Below are 16,291 nucleotides of genomic sequence, written 5' to 3' on the forward strand. Positions count from 1 at the left end.
CCATTGGCCTGGAGCGGCAAACCACGGCCAGTGGGAGCCGTGATCCACTGAATGTGCAGATGCAGCAGGTAAACAAACCGATCCGGTGCACCAGGGGCTTTCTCTCAACAAGCGGTGGACTTGCTTTGAGAACCACTGGTCTAAAGGAAGGAGCACAGGTTTAGAAGTCAGGAGCTCCTGAGTTCTGATCCTCGCTTTGCCACTAAGGGTAGGTCTACACAGCCAGCAGCAATGAGCCTCTCAGCCAAGGTCAACAGACTTTGGCTTGCAGGGCTTATGCTGGCACTCTAAAAATAGCTGTGTAGACATTGCTTTGAAGTTTTGGTTCAGGCTGGAGCTCGGTCTCTAAAATCCAGCCCTGCCCTTGGTTTCAGAGCCTGAGCTGCAGCTTCAAAGTGCTGTCTGTGACATGTTGACAATATCCTGTAATATCCTGAACAACCTTATGTAATTAAGATGCATCTGTGTATGTCTTATTGTGGCCTTGTATGTACCTTCTCTAGCAAGGAAGGGGATGCTAATGTAAGTCTTCTGTTATCAGCCCTTTCAGTCTCCCCCACCTCCCAGTGAGGTCTGCATATACCAGTTCAAACTGCATTCTCCAGGAACTAACAGACAAATAAAGGATTTTTGCATAAATAGGCTGTTTTTAAACAGGCTCAGGGCCTTCTTCTGATCCAACAAATGGACAGGACCTCTGGCCCCTGGAGGGCCTCAGTCTTTTGGATAGAATTGGAAGGACTAGGCCTACTGAAGCATCATAAGACTGGGCGTGTGTTTTGAGCGGAAGCTGTAATGACCTTTTAATCATAAGGAATTCCCTTGGGTGGGGCATGGGGGTGAGGAGGTTGAAGGACTACTCTTGCCAGAGTCCATGTTAGGGTGAATGCAAGTAGGTTCTTGTATTGTTTTTAATTTGTTTTCTCTGTAAATGCTTTTTACCTTAAGAATAAAGTGGGCTTGTATAAGAAATAGTGCTGGATAGTACCTTATAACTGTAGCAATTACACCTGTTAACCATCTCTGAACAGAAAGCCAGCAGGGGTCTGTTCTGAGAATAACAGAGTGGAGGCAGGGAATTGTGCAGCCTGAAAAAATCCCAGTCAAAAGGGAAAGAGACATGAGTCTCCATGCCGAAAGGCAATGGCTTGGGAGCTGGAAGCCTGAGAATAGGTGTCCTTGCTGGACCACTGAGGGGAAATACAGGGGCAGTAATCTGGAACTGTGACACTGTCTACATGCAACTATTTTAGAGCCCTAGTGGGAGCCCCACTATCCCAAGTCTGTCGACCTGGGCTAGGAGGTTCGCTGCTGCTGTAACACCTGTACTGTAGACAGACCCTCATTCACTCTGTGGCCTTAGACAAAACACTTCTTCCTCTCTGGGTTTCCTCCCATGTAAAATGAGGACAATACTACTTACTCACCTAGTTCTAGAGGTGCTTCCAGTTTTAATTAGCTAATGTCTGTACAATAGTTTGTATATGTAAAATGCCATAACATTGCTTCATCACATTCTGCTTACTATTTATTTTTGTGGTTTATTCCTTTAATGCACATACAGACAATTGTACAGGTTTTTGGTTACAGAATAATATGGAAGGTGTAACAAACCGAAAAGTTAAAGCCATATCTGTATAAAGCAGACTGAGTTTAAGTGATACAGTGATATATACTGTACAGCATATAGTATCTACTTTTGTTTCAAGTGGTATTGTCTGTTTAGACGCATTTCTTGAAAGATCAAAATAGACAGCCCGATCTCTTTATTGCTGGGTGAACGTGACATCACTAAAACATATGAAGGAGGCATATATACATACTCTCCCATTTCTAGCTGCCATTTCTCAATTATCTTTCTTTTCTTATCTATCCCATTATTTTCATTTCTGTTTATTTCCTGTAATGGTAAGGCCAAGAAATGAACATAGTGGGAAAGATAAGAGAAAGAAAGCCAATAAAGAAATAGCATCAAGAAATGAGAGCACATCCATATATTATTTACATATTTTAAATAATAAACATTTCACAGACATCCAATACATAATGTGGAAACAGCACTTTTAAAAGAATGAAAGATGAGGAACCCTTATACTGCAGTCCTTTTACTGGTTAGTGATTTCTCCTGCCAGAGTTGCTCTTTTTGGGATTACCGTTTTGGGTCTTAGGTGTGTTTTTTGTTTGTTTGTTTGCTGTTTTCCAGTTTGCATGAAATATTTTGGCCAACAAGGAATGCATTCCATTTTGCTGGAATAATTCTACAAAGATTATTCTGTGCTGCATGATTTTATTTCCTTTGGAGATTTTTTCTTTGATTCTCTGAATTATATTTCTTCTTTTGTAATTTATATTGTCAAAAGAAATTCTGGCTTAGTTCCTCATAGGTGGTGTGTGTTATATTTATGTGCATAAGCATAGTTTGACTTCTATATTTGGGGTCGGAGGGCAGGGAGCTTAATACTATTAAAAATAGGTATAGGTCTAACTTCTGGATTTACTGATTGTTAGTGGTACTTAAATTACAGTGTACTTAATGAGTGAGTCAAGAGCTGGAGGTGGCTGTCCCTCGATGAGCACCGCCATGGGGGTTGGCCGGCCCGAGCAGCCCCACCATGTGGGGCTTGCCTGAACCACCTGGATTCACCAGCCCAAGATGCCTAGCATCACTGCTCGCCACCCTAAATGTTCCTCCATGTCCCCCTGCGGGGGTGGGGGGAGGTGTCCGACAGTTTAAAAACCTCTGTAGGTCCAGAGGCAACAAGTAGGGCACTTGCATGCCCCCTCAAAACCTTGAAATTATGCCCCCCCATTTTTAACAGTTATGCAATGCCTTTGGGTGGGGAGGGGGTGTGGCCAAGGGGTGTGACTTGAGCTGTTTTAGGGGTGGCAAAAGCTTTAAATTGTGCCCCCCTCACTATCAATGTATACAGTTTGGGGGGCAATGCCCTCCCAATCTTTACCCATGTGTATGTGAAGAACCAATCCATGCAACAAACCTTGATGCCAACTCTGCCCACATATCTATACCAGTGACACCATCACAGGATCTACCCAGATCAGCCACACCATCACCGGTTCATTTATCTGCACGTCCACCAATGTAATATATGCTATCATGTGCCAGCAATGCCCCGCTGCTATGTACATAGGCCAAACTGGACAGTTCCTACATAAAAGGATAAATGGACACAAATCAGATATTAGGAATGGTAATATACAAAAACCTGTAGGAGAACACTTCATTCTCCCTGGACACACAGTAGCAGATTTAAAGGTAGCCATCCTGCAGCAAAAAAACTTCAGGACCAGACTTCAAAGAGAAACTGCTGAGCTTCAGTTCATTTGCAAATTTGACAGCATTAGCTCAGAATTAAATAAAGCCTGTGAATGGCTAGCCAACTACAAAAGCAGTTTCCCCTCCCTTGGTGTTCACACCTCAACTGCTAGAAGAGGGCCTCATCCTCCCTAATTGAACTAACCTCATTATCCCTAGCCTGATTCTTGCTTGCATATTTATACCTGCCTCTGGAATTTTCCACTACATGCATCTGAAGAAGCGGGTATTCACCCACGAAAGCTCATGCTCCAATAGGTCTGTTAGTCTATAAGGTGCCACAGGACTCTTTGCCGTTTTTACAGATCCAGACTATCACAGCTACCCTCTGATACTTGAGGGTTTTTTATAATTTTGGTCTTATTTTAATAATGATGTTACACAGAACATTCAAACCGCAGCAGATACAGTCATTGGCTTGTAAACCAAACATATAGTTTGTAGAAGATCATCATAATAAATAAAGTGTAGGTCCTCTATAGCAGAGTTTCTCAACGACCGGTCCATGGACCAGCACCGGTCCCTGAGATCTCCCTGACACAATTTAAGAAGGAAGCAAGCTGGTCCCTGGTATCAAATAGGTTGAGAAACATTGTTCTATAGCAAAAAGAAAAGGAGGACTTGTGGCACCTTAGAGACTAACAAATTTATTTGAGCATAAGCTTTCGTGAGCTACAGCTCACTTCATCCATGAGCTGTAGCTTACGAAAGCTTATGCTCAAATAAATTTATTAGTCTCTAAGGTGCCACAAGTCCTCCTTTTCTTTTTGCGAATACAGACTAACACGGCTGCTACTCTGAAACCTGTCATTGTTCTATAGCATTGTTCATCAATAGATCTGCAAATGCTTCACAAAGGAAGCCAATATCATACCTATTTTATGGTTGGAGACATCCCCCCTGAGCGCAGCAAGTTTCAGTGCTGTAAAGCCCCAGGCTAGACAATGCCCCAGCACTGGGAGCCGCGCACCCAGCACTGGTAGCTTCATCTCCTGTAGAGGTGGCATTGTTAGAGTGGTGGGAGAGCTCTCTCCCAGTGCTCTGTCATGACCACACAAGCCTCGTTAAAGCGCTTTAACGTAGCCAGTGTAGACTGGCTCCGAGGCACAGAGGCACAAATAGAACGTTGCCAGTGTGGTCAGGATATCCAGGTGTTTCCCATACCTTCATCTCTATTCCTTCACAAATGTTTGATTAAATCACCATCTTTCTCTGGATGCCTAGGCTCTATTCAGCTAGGATCTTGAGCACATGCCTAACTTTAAGCACACAAGGAATCCCACTGAAGTAAATTGTAATTGTTTGGTAAAGCTTTTTGGCTAACAACTAATGCAAATATTAAACCTCCCTCACTCTGTCTAAGTATTATATCCTCAATGTATACAGTGAACAGTGGAAGACCAATCTGAAAAAGAGCAAGTTTAAAGGAAATGTGATTTTTTTTTTCTGCTTTGACAGACTTTTCTGAAACTGTGGGTCAGTATTTCATATAAGCTGAGGTGCAGGCAGAAGAACCAATGAAATTCTTCCACAGAGTTTGCTATTCTAGTACAGTATTAATTTTGTTTTCCTTATTTTTCACCTTGCCTTGCTGAGAGATGGTCACAGCGACAGACACTTGCTCAGTCATATCTGAAAGAGTACGTTTCCAAAGAACAGAAAGGAGCAATTGGTGAAAGTGTTTTTGTTCATTACAAATGTGCTGTATAAAATAAACTAATACTTGGCAAAGTCTCTTCAACATAGTACTTGAATTTGGGGAGGATCAGATGGTATGCCCCACATTAATGGGGTACCCTAAAAAGTGATGACATGCATCAGAATTTTCACATTATCTTCCCAAACTCCAGTAATTTACACACTACTTTAATACCTTATCAGATTTTTAGAGAAAGAATGGTTCAGTGGTTAGGGCACTAGCCTAAGATTAGAGACCTGAATTCAAGTTCCTGCTCTGCCACAGATTTCCTGCCTCACCTTGGGCAAATCTCTTAGACTCTCCGTGCTTCAGTTTTCCACCTGCAAAATGGAGATAATAGCACTTCCCTAAAATAAATACATTAAAGATTGTGAGATGCTCAGTAATGAGGGCCATATAAGTATTGTACCCAAAATAGATAGATATCTGTCTGATTTCCATTAACTACAGTGAAGAGATTACTGGTACCTGTCTATGGGCCATATTCTGCCACCTTTACTCATAGTCAGTTGTATCTTACTATGCAATGAGTTCATTGACATCAGTGGCACTACTCAAGTAGTAAGACACTAATCAACAGTAAAGGAAGCAGAATCTGGTCCTAGACAGAGGTGGCATTATCAAAAAAACAAACAAACATAAAATGTACAGGATACCAGCCTTTCAATTTAAATATTAACCATTAGCCTGCTACTGACCATAGCAAAAAAAAAATGGAGCAAAATGTATCTTCAGAGCTTCCCTGTGTTAATGATATGCTTCTTTTGAAATGCAAGCACTCTAAGAGAGGATCTGTACTTCAAAGAATGCTGCTGCAGTGGAAGTCATTAGTTAACCGTGAAATTCTTATAAATGAATACCCAATAAACTAATACACTAGTTAAATATATACCTTTTGTGTCAACTGATAAAATACAATTGTTATCAAACTGGTACAAAGAATGAACCTTAACAAGAATGTACAGTGTACATTATGCACACACTTTGTCAAGCCTAGACTCAGTACAATGCAAATTATCTCAAACAAATCCCTACTGCAGAAGAGGAATAGAAGTCAGTTAAAACATAATACTTATCACACAGCCTGATATATTTACAATATGTTGATTGTATTATATGCAATATGCAGGAAAAAATGGGTTTTACATGTGTAAATACTATCATTTGTGTGTGCAGTGACAGTGCGAAAAAGGATCACTTCTATTTTCATATCAATGTCAAAAGTCCTGTTAGCTTCAGTGATGCAGAACCTGTCCCAAAGTATATACGCAACTGTTTGCTGTGCAAAGCTAGATAACAGCAATGGAAGTTGGGTTAAGGACCTTTAAACATTTACCCCCAATTACTAGAAACATAGGAAAATGGAAATTGCCAAACAGGATCAGACACGAGGTTATTAGAGGTTGATTTTAAACCTAAAGCATGAAGTAGAATATTCCTTCCAAAATTGTTGTCAGATTATTATAACTCTGGCTATTCTTGTTATCCCTATAAATGTTGAATATCTTTTTTGAATTTTGATAAATGTTTGTCCTTGATAACTTTCCGTTGCAATGATTTCCACAGTCTAAGCACACATTTTGTGAAAATGTATTTCTTTTTGTCAGTTTTGAATTTGCTACCTTTTAATTTCATTGGCTGTCCCTTTGTCCTTGTTTAAAAAGACATTTTGTTCTGCCTTTAGGTACAGCAATAATATAAATAAATAATGAATAATATGGCTATTTATTATTAACACTATTCTCTTAACATTTCTACTGTCTTGAAAATGTCAATATCGATTTCAGTTTCTATTTTTTCTGAATTTCTGATGTTTCAGAGTCCTTTTGTTTATTTCTCTTTTCCACTTGTGCTTCTTAAGTGCTCTTCTGAATAGGGACGGTGTGCCAAATTGGTGTGTAAATACCGATGGAAGACTATGGTGGATTAAACACAGTATACAGATTAACTATTGGTGCCACTATAGTTAAGATTATGAATAGTTTCATTTATAGCCCCCTCTTTGGCTCCATGTTCCGCCGAAAATAATTATTTGGGCTGAAAAAATATCGTGCTTATCTTGTCCAGAAGAAATTTTTGTTATTTGGTTGGTAAGATATTTTTATGAGAAGTATTTTTAAAGTTTAAATAAAATTGTTCCTGTTATTTTTGAGTGCTGCTAGGGTGAAAAGTATATACTTTTTTTTTTTTTAAAAAAAGAGGCAAAAAAAAGTTGCATTCTCACTCAGAACTCAGAGACAAAATTAGGATAGCAAGCTCAGATTATCACAATGGTGGATGACTATACAAAAAACTAGACCAATAGTTATACTAATAGCTACCACACAGTGGTATGTGACGTGCTACATATTGTCTCTATACTTAGAACAGAAATGAACTATGCTGGCTTGTTTTATCTGTTGGCTGACTTTCTAATAGCAACCTCTATTTATGATATCTCTTCATTAAACTGAATATGTTGCTTGTGCAAATGTGCCAAAGGAAGTGAACTATTGATATATGCTACAACATTTATACATATATTATACTCATTGTTAATTGTATATAGTTATGTAAAATTAACAGTTTAATATCATTTCTAAATGAAAAGACTGCTGAACCTTTAAACATGTTTGCAAAATGAAGCACTGCTGTTTCTCAAAATTCAAGAACTACAGGAGGGAGTTAGATGGATGGGATCTGAGTTACTATAGAAAATTCTTTCCTGGGTATCTGGCTGGTGAATCTTGCCCATATGCTCAGGGTTTAGCTGATTGCCATATTTGGGGTCGGGAAGGAATTTTCCTCCAGGGCAGATTGGAGAGGCCCTGGAGGTTTTTCGCCTTCCTCTGTAGTATGGGGCATGGTTGACTTGAGGGAGGCTTCTCTGCTCCTTGAAGTCTTTGAACCATGATTTAAGGACTTCAATAGCTCAGACATGGGTGAGGTTTTTCATAGGAGTGGGTGGGTGAGATTCTGTGGCCTGCGCTGTGCAGGAGGTCGGACTAGATGATCAGAATGGTCCCTTCTGACCTTAGTATCTATGAATCTATGGGAGGTGAAAAATGGTCAAACCATACAGAGATGAAATCCAATGAGGATAGTCAAATTGATATGTATGATAATTAGATACTACCATGATAGGCACCTCAGAAATACGAAAGGGACTTTGCAGTACCCTATTTTACTGCTAAATCTCTTTATATGTGTACTAATTCTTTACCTTCACTACTGTGTTTTGTTGCTAATCTCTTTATGCTTGCATGCATTCTTTATTCTACTGTGCTATTTGGAGCCACATGAATCATCTCCCTTCCAGTTCAGATAACATTCTGTGAACATTCCTGATGGTTCAGTTAGCACACAATCACAAGCAATACATATGTAAATGGTTCATTTTCATCCACACACAAAACCTCTGATAGAATGTTCATGTACAAACTACAAAGACCGCTGTCCAAAGTTGAAAACATGCTTGACAAATGGGTCTTGAATGTGAAAATTCTATCACCTATATTGGAATATATCAATTAGACCTACAGGTGCTAGTTTGTGAAAAGTGTGTGCACAGCTGTTTGTACATTTACAAAGTTTGGGCTGAGAATCCTTTGATGATTATGCATGCAGTGTGTTCTTTACAGAAGTATGTTACTTTAAATCTTTGGTTATGGCATAAGAGAGCTCAGAAATATAGCTGATTGGGAGTTTTTTGATGATTTTTTTTCTTCTTCAGAAAATGCTGATTTGTTGAAACTAAATATGATTCACAAGAAAAGATCATGTTGATTGTCAAGGTTCCTTCCCCACTCTGAACTCTAGGGTACAGATGTGGGGACCTGCATGAAAAAACCCCTAAGCTTATTTTTACCAGCTTAGGTTAAAACTTCCCCAAGGTATAAACTATTTTACCTTTTGCCCTTGGACTTGTCTTTCCCCCCAAAATCCTCTCAAACCCTACACCCCCTTTCCTGGGGAAGGCTTGATAAAAATCCTCACCAATTTGCATAGGTGAACACCGACCCAAACCCTTGGATCTTAAGAACAATGAAAAAGCAATCAGGTTCTTAAAAGAAGAATTTTAATTGAAGAAAAAAGTAAAAGAATCACCTCTGTAAAATCAGGATGGTAAATACCTTACAGGGTAATCAGATTCAAAACATAGAGAATCCCTCTAGGCAAAACCTTAAGTTACAAAAAGACACAAAAACAGGAATATACATTCCATTCAGCACAACTTATTTTATCAGCCATTTAAACAAAACAGGTTTCAGAGTAGCAGCCGTGTTAGTCTGTATTCGCAAAAAGAAAAGGAGTACTTGTGGCACCTTAGCATCCGATGAAGTGAGCTGTAGCTCACGAAAGCTTATGCTCTAATAAATTTGTTAGTCTCTAAGGTGCCACAAGTACTCCTTTTCTTTTTTTTAAACAAAACAGAATCTAATGCATATCTAGCTAGATTACTTTGATGAATTCCCTATTTCAAATTTTTTTAAAAATACAATTTTGAAATTATCAAAATGGGATATTTTGATATTTTCAAACAAAAGTTTGGGTGGGTTTTTTTTTTGGTTTGAAAAGACTTTTTTAAACTAATAATTAAGCTAATTTATAGTACACAAAAGTAACGTTAAAAATGTCAAAATCAAAACAAAATATTACAAAATTATCAAAACAAAGCATTTTTATTGACTCAATCTGAATCTTTGGGGTGTGGGAGGGGACAATTTTCAGTTCATGGGGGGAAAAAGTTTTCAACTTGTCCTGAATCATAATGGGATTTAAAAAAAAAATCTTGAAAATTTTCAAACAAAACAAAACATTTTTCTTGCCTGCATCTACTCAGAAACTGGTGGAGAAACAACTCCATTTTCACTTCTAAAACTCTTCCTGAAGGCCACTTGCTAAGTGCAGTTACAACTAGTAAAATGCTACTTTGTTACAGTAAAAAGGTGGGAGTTTTTTTCTTTAAAAAAATAAATACTTTCATTCATTTAAGAAATATTTCTTAACCCCAGCCCAGGATCTGAAAATCAGTAACAAGTAATAAAAGATACTGCTGGTTAAACTCCTTTTTTTGTTACACATCTGCTGCCTTATCCATATTCTGCCCTTGGCTACCCTTGTGCAGTTCCATTGTCTTCAGGTCTGAATTTGGTCAGTTGAAAATGTAATTAACGTTTTTGTTGCTGAAATGCATTCCAGAATAGAATCTAACTTATTCTCCTATAGCTGTGTTGGCTCTGCTGTGCTAACATAAGTAAAAGGTACTGAAAACATTTTCCATTTGTCTCTAAAGTCACCACATATAAAAGTCTGTCTATACATGGAAAGCAGATTAATTAGGAAATGATTGTATGTATATTTTACTTTTCAGAGTCGAATCACACTTAAAAGTCCAAATTTACATTATTTAACATTGTATTCTATAGCATTGCCCGTTTCTAGCATGCTGTTTTTTCATTGCCATTTCTTTTGCTAATTGTTGCTATAGTTTATTTTCTTTTGATTTATTATCCATGTAAAATGTTTTAAAATTATTTTATTTGACTTCAGTTCATTGTCTTTAGGTATGAAATAATTGGTCAAATGCTCAGCAGTCAATACATTAACAGCTTCATGTGTTTGATATGTCATGTCTTATTCTATACCTTCCTTTTGCCTGCTGCCATTCCAAATCCTGCTTGACTCATACAATGTTACTTTCAACTGGCATTGCTGTTTCCATGCTGCTTGTCCTGTTCTGTTCTGCACCACAACACTGATTACTGCCATGCAGGGCTGTTCCTGCCATACTGCAATGTTCATGCTTCAATGATTACCCCTTTACAGTTAATAAATTACGGTGCAACTATAATAATTAAACTATTGAACCATCTGTGTCTTACATCTAGTAGATATGTACAGTATGTTTCATCTGCCTTCTGGCACTATCCATGCTTGGTGAATGGGCTACCAGGCTGAGAGTTCATAATCATAGGAAAATAGGAAGCAACACTGTGGGTCACACCAGTGGTCCAGCTAATTTGTTATCTTCAATGGTGGTCAGCACCAAATCCTGTAGACGTAAATGCAATAAATCCCTATCATAGGAAATTATGGAATAACCTGCGCATAAAGAAAGCCTCATCTTAACACTTCTTAGTTAGTGAATGGTTTATGCCTGGTAGCATGAGGGTTTATATTCCTTATTTTTTAAATCCTATCTAATATAAAAAAGAGTGACTATTCTCATTATCTGATATCTAAGACTTTTTTTCACTCTTCCATGCTCATAGACTGTAATAGATTGTGACAATATTTTCCACAGATTAATTCTGCGCTGTGTATGAAAGTATTTCCTTTAACAGGTTTTAAATGTCTTAACTTTCAGTTTCACTGGATGACTCCTTGTTCAGCACCTGTTTAATCTCTCTCTCCATTATTTTGGATGCCTCTGATGTGATATCTTTGTTTCCTATCTAAATTAAATAAATCTAATCATTTTAATCTTCTCTCATGGTAATTGGCATATACTGGTTGAATGCAAAACACAGAAGCTACCCTTTCTGCAGGCAAACATTGCTTTGTGACTGCCCAACATCTACTAATCTTCCGTATTGTATTGTTGCATTTTTATAGGAACTTTATTCCATCATTCCCTATTGGGGCTGGCCCTTTAAATCTGGCAGACAGCTGAAGCCCCAAAGTGGCCATTTTGTAACTGGCTGTTGCTTGTTTCCTTGGATGTGCAGTGGGAGAGGATGCAAGGAGCACCTCACACCATGTTGTAATTGGGCCGGGAGCAAATTAGCTGGGGAATGAAGCCACTACTACATATCATTAGTGATAGCTTTCCCAATAGGGGTTGGGGGGGAAGGACAGGCCTTTAGTTCTGTTTCTCCCCACTACACCTTGCACTAGCCAGTACTAGGGGGAGTGCAGGCTGCATTGTTCTCACAGTATAGAAGAGCTGTTGCTGTAACTTAACGTAAATATAACTTTTGTACCCAGGCTAGTATTGAGGATCCTCTCACACTTTGGCAACAAGATTTCAAACCCTAAAATTCCAGTGAGTTTGCTCTTCACCAGTGTTGCTAGTTCCAACTGTTGAAAAACCAGGAGTCAACCACCAAAAACATGAGTGGCTTAAAAACCATAATTTAAAATAATAATACATTTTGTATTATTCTGATTTGTCTTCTACTTTTTGAACTTTAGGGTGCATTCACATCACATTTTCCTGATTTTCCTCTGCAGCCATGAGGAATAAAATGTTGCTTTCTTTTAAATGAAAGCTGAGATTCTCATAGTTCCTGGATCTGAGGATTGAACACAATTGCAGTTATTGTAAGACTCGTGATAAAGCGTGAGAGCTGGCAACATTGCATCCCTAATATATACCTTCTGACTGCTTTGCCAAGCCTAAGAAGTAGATGGGGGTCAAAAGTTCACAGCTGGTTTCACTGCAGGAAGTAGAAAATAACTGATTGTCACAGGAATAATAGCAAAAAATAAGCTTCTGGGTTTTGGTAGCAGACCAATGCAAGACCAATGCAAGCTGGTCCAGTGAATATCAGTTATGACATTTGGTAGGAGACAGAGACCCAGGTGAGTCTTTCTGTAGCCTATTCAGCTGAGTCGGCTTTTGGCTAATTAGCCTGTCATTGGAACTGGCTCTGGCTAAAATTTGTCTTTTATTAGCTGGGATGCCCTCCATTAAAATTGGAGGCGTTAACATTTCTGGAATGGGCTCTGCCACAAGTCAACTTTGTATGTGGTTATGATGGAGAGAGAAAAGACTGTCTTGAAGTAAAGGCAGTGACTTGGTCCTGAGAAGATCTGCCACAGACATCATGCATGAACATAGGAAGTCACTTATGACTTGAGTTTTTTCTAGAGCCATTGAAAACCATGCCACTAATCTCTCTGTGCCACTTTTCCCCATCTGTGATATGGGGATAAAACTGAACATACCTTACTAACACATTGGAGAACTGAACTGCCCTGATTGAGCTGATTTATGACAGTAATTGGCACCTGCTCTGGAATAAAGTGGGTCCACTGAGCAGGTTAGGGAAGAGAGAAATGGAGCAGAGGCCAAATTATCCACTCCCTCCAAATCCCAGCCTCATAACTGATAGAGAAAGGGAGGAAAAAGCACAAACCAACCCCTCTCTCCTCCTCCTATGAGGGTAAGAAAGACTTCAGGAGCAGCATAAAAACATCTTCAGTAGAAATTCCATTAGTAAGAGAAGATTGCTCATGGGCATGGCCATTATATTGCTACCATATGTGAGCTGCGTTCAGGAGGACTACAGTGCTTAGTGAGCTGGAAGGCTCTGCTTTCCACAAAAGGAAGGGAGAGAATCTCCTACCAGAGGAAGGACACAGAGCAGCAGAGGAACAAATAGAAAGGGGAAGAGCTGGAAAAAAAGAAGACGACGTTTAAGACTGGAGTTAATGAAGAAGACAAGTTTTCTTTCCAAAATATTACTATCACCACCTGAAAATGCCTTTTGAATATTTTCTCTCATAATTTTTGTTTTTGCTTTTCAGTCACAAAAGATTAATGCTAGGACTTGTCAAAACTTACAGTTGTTTGGATCAGCAGTGGTTTTTATTAGCCTTCAGTGATTACATTAAAGTAGATATCTAGAAAAAGTAACTCATTTTGCCTAACACCAATTTGATTGAGTTTTTATTATTCTTTATTTATACTCTGGAAGATGTTAAGTATACTTTTCTCAGCTATAAAAATCAAATTTTCCATAACTGCATTTTCTTTAGGAATGAAGTGTTCTTGTGTCATACATGGCCTCTTTACTCTGGGGCTGTGAAGGGAAGGCCATGTAGCAGAAAGCCGAGATCTGACACCAGAAGGCTGGTGAGAAGCTGAGAGGGAACAGGGAAGCAGGCTGTGGCTGGCTATGAGTCACAGCAGGCTACAATGGGAGCAGCCTGCAAACAGGAGATATGCTGAATACTAGGACAACAAAGAGAGGATCCAGGTGAGAGCATAGGACTGCTCCCTGTGGGCTCTAACCCACTAGTTAATTTGCCTCTAATAACGGAATAAAGTAGAAGAGGTACCCCTAACACTAGGCCATGAAGTTTACCCTTGCAACCCTAGTGGGAGTGATGAACTACTCAGTTTATTTTTTATTGGCATCCTTTCCTATCTGTCAGTCTGAGTAAACAATCTTTCTTTATATACAACAAGCATAATCCTGTACAGAGTTTAATGTGAACCCACCAAGAGCTAGAATTTGTAGTGTTGACTAGTGCTAGGGGTGGCTCAACACTTACCTCCAAACTCAGATACCGTGATGCTGGGTACAGTAAGAAGGATATAAATCAAACAGAATTATTTGGAACAAAATGCAGAATATTTGAAAGTAAATCTGAAAGTAAGACCAAGCCAAAGGAGTATGAGCTGGTTCTAAAAGCAATGAGCAATTCATGTGATCTGACTGAAGAAATTCCTTTCCCTGATAAAGTCTATGAGCAATGGCAAACTATTAAATGGGCCCTTTTAGAGATAATTCTTATGTATGAACATCAAGTTAAATCAGAAACCAGCACTAAGAAAGAAAAAGTCATGAACTAGTATTGATTTGCTCTCCCCAGTTAATAAGTATTTACATAAGCGTGGATAAAGGGATCAATTTAATTTTGGTTTACTTACTGGAGTATACAATGTCAAAAGCACTGCACAGCAGATTTTCTTTTTAAAATATATTTGCCTACTTTAAGCTATTATCTCTAGGGACTTTGTCTGGATTAGAACAGATCTATGAGCGTTGCCAGATTGCATTTTAGGTGTCTGACCAATGGCGAATATGCTGTCGAGACACCATCAGCTGACAGCTGGGAAACCATGCAGGTAATTCAATATTTTCCCCAGTAGCCAGAATCCACTTTCAAGCAGCCAGTTTAAACTAAGCCCAACATTTTCATTCTTCATAGAGATTTGTTATCCTTTTAGGTGCTACTATTTTGGAAATGTCATATGGTAAGGAGATAGGGAATATCAATTTGTGTGCTACTCTTAGGTTTCAATAATCCTGCATTTCCAAAATTAGTCCATAGTCAGAAAATCCTTGTAGTCCGATTGAGATGAATTATGGCTGGACTAGCATGGAAATGGGGGAGAAATTTAAAGATATGACATTTCAAGGCTTCCAAAGTGAAAATGAGCATCAATGTAAGAAAATGTAAATCTTACAAGTAACTTGGAGTTTGTACTGACAAGGAAAGCTGTATTTGCTTCGGTTTTACTAAAAGGCAGCTAAAGCAATTTTGATTAACAAAGGCTGTGAAGTGTCACAGAGTTAATGGCATCCCGAAAGGCAGGGCATATCAGTTAGATTTAACTTCTCTGTGGAAAGTAGTTCATAAATAAATTCTCAAGCTCTCCTGACAAAACATTTTCAGGGAAATGTAAAATTATAGGTGTGTGCCTGACAGTAAAATTTATACAAGAAGCAGTAAAAAGAATTTTATTAACATAAACAAGTCAAGTATCCTAATCCTTTTCAGAAGACATAGGCTTCACGATAAGATGAACTCTGGACAAGAAAGTTATCTCACATATAATTTAGGTTTTGCAAGATCCTGTGTCAAAATCTTTTTGAACAATAGCTGTTCTGAAAGGACACTAAAACATGTACTTAGTAAAACTTCTGCTATTTTAATGCATTCATCACAAAGGTCAAAAGCAATCACAATTTTGTATATAAGAAAGACAGCTGTCTTGTAAGGAAAGAGTTAACTTTGTAGGCTCTCCAGATCCTCAATTATTAATCACATTTCATGAAATTTGAAGGACATTAAATGAAGGCAGCTGTACTGGCTCCTGTGTCGGGTTACTGTCTGACACCCAAATAACACAGAAAGACCATTTCTGCATGTCTTTGCCACCAGGCTCTCTACCACGCATTGTAAGCCTGGTGAAAGCTGTCAATAATTGTTTTTCCTGCCTGAATGGTCCAAGGCAACATCAAACAGTCCTGGTAGTACAGAATCAATACCTTAGCACCACCAGCAGCAGCAGCAAAACTGTTATCATGATTGTGTTTACTGTTGATCAGGTTACACTCTTTCCATCCAAAGCCACTAAAAATACCAACAAGTGCACACAGCACCTTCTCTGAGCGGCAGGTGCTGAAAACGCTTCACTTTTATCTCACAACGGGAGCATTATGGTTAAGAAAGAAACTGAGATAAAAATAAGCAATAGGAGAAGGAGTTGTTCATTAAATGAACTGCAGGGCACTGTTTCAAAACAGTAGTGCTTATTG

The 16,291-nt window shown here is 38.7% G+C and overlaps 1 long non-coding RNA gene across 1 annotated transcript; it reads left to right on the top strand.

Annotated features, from left to right (window-relative positions):
- The first annotated feature begins 1,276 nt into the window (after positions 1-1,276).
- On the top strand, positions 1,277-5,291 carry LOC122460397. The gene is made up of 3 exons (XR_006281675.1): positions 1,277-1,677; positions 4,884-4,887; positions 5,281-5,291. It is a non-coding gene; the product is annotated as an uncharacterized LOC122460397 (long non-coding RNA).
- Positions 5,292-16,291: the final 11,000 nt, after the last annotated feature.

Source organism: Dermochelys coriacea, chromosome 5, assembly GCF_009764565.3.
Source record: "Dermochelys coriacea isolate rDerCor1 chromosome 5, rDerCor1.pri.v4, whole genome shotgun sequence".
NCBI classification, from domain to species: Eukaryota; Metazoa; Chordata; order Testudines; family Dermochelyidae; genus Dermochelys; species Dermochelys coriacea.